Raw genomic sequence first — 1,679 nt, forward strand, 5'->3', positions numbered from 1 at the left:
ATTGTTATTAAAATTTAAGAAATAATTTTATAATATTAATTGTAAGATGGCTGTTACAATTTTTTATTTAAGTATATTATTGTTTACTTATAAAATATGTACCTAATTTAATGTCTCTTAATTTATTTGTTATCGACCATAATATAATAAATGTTTCACATTAATTTTCAGTTTTTAATTTTACATAAAAAGCAATAAAATTACAAAGATCTCACTTTCTTAATAAATAATGGCAGTAGTCAGCCTCCTGTCGCGATCATCTTTATCATTCTTCATCGTTTGGATAGTTCTACAGCAAAAAAAAATCTAGTATCGCAGCTGTATCCAGATACTTTCTGCGACCTTCACCAGATCGTCGGTCCACCAAATCCACTCTAAGACAATTATCTTGGTTTCTGATTTAATTACGTTCTTCTATTCTAAAGGTATATTTTTATATAGTATACGATATCTCCGAATATAATATTACATAAGGTCATATTAATGGACATATTATTACGAGCAACATTATGTTTTACCACTATGTAATACTTATTGATATTTATTTCCGATCTATTTAATGGATAATGAAGGGGCCTTGCTTGATGTAAGAAAAACAAATTAATGTCAGTCAAGTGAGTGATTATTATGAATTTGTGATAATCGAATTAATTGGACAGTTCCTACAAAGATAATATTGTTCCAATAAGGAATGAAGCCCTTCAGCTTTCCACATTCTAGTGCGAAGTTCAAACTCCAAAAAAATATTGCATTCAGTGTCTAAAAGTAGCTACAAATAAATTTTGTTTTTGAAACCGACTCGATAAAATAAAAAATGTATCGGCCCGATAACGACTTTAATAGGTTTATAAAAGATATAATCCTCAAGTTCAGCTATGTTTTAACTGTATATCTACAAATGTTTCAAGATCCAAGGCAATTGATGTACTGGCATGACTCGCAAAACACTAACCTTATCTTCTCCGGAAAGTGACTGAGCACATTTTAAAATTGTACTTTATTGTTATTTTCATTTTAACTTATTTTCATTTTTCAGTTAAGGTACACCCAGGAATTATAAGAACAGTAGGTAAGTACATAAGGTACTATGAAAATAAATTCAAATTGGGTTTTTTGTAGAAGGTGAAGAGATAACCAAATTTAAAGAGTTTGGTCGTGGATTTTATTATGCTAAACACCGTCTTAAGCGCATCAGATACGCTACAACAGGTGTTATTTATGGAACGGAGTAAAATACACTGCCTATCATAATATAAAACATAGTGAGCCAAAAGTAAGATAAATAAATACCCGGTAGGTACAATCCTGAAAATGCGAAGCCATGAGTAGCTGCTAGTATATTATTTAATACTTGAAACTTGGTGAAAAGTAAGTCTGTTTGTAGCATGTAATGTGCATACATTTTTAAATCGTGATGATTTCAGATCTAAAACATATCTCGACGTTATTCCACTGAAAAATGAATGAAGAAATGTTGCTGTAAATAATTGTCCGATTTATCGGAATAACTTTAACACCGTAAATATTAAGAAACATAACTTATTCATTGCCTAACTTATTATGCAACTTATGAATATAGTAATTGAGTCTTGTTTATTATGATTTTTCCACCCGGTTGTTAAGGTTCGCGGTGGCATGCGACCGAACAGGTTTACCTTAATAAATAACATTAGGATTTT

Source organism: Ostrinia furnacalis, unplaced genomic scaffold (genome assembly GCF_004193835.3).
Source record: "Ostrinia furnacalis isolate ACB-3 unplaced genomic scaffold, ASM419383v2 OfSCF6075, whole genome shotgun sequence".
NCBI lineage: Eukaryota > Metazoa > Arthropoda > Insecta > Lepidoptera > Crambidae > Ostrinia > Ostrinia furnacalis.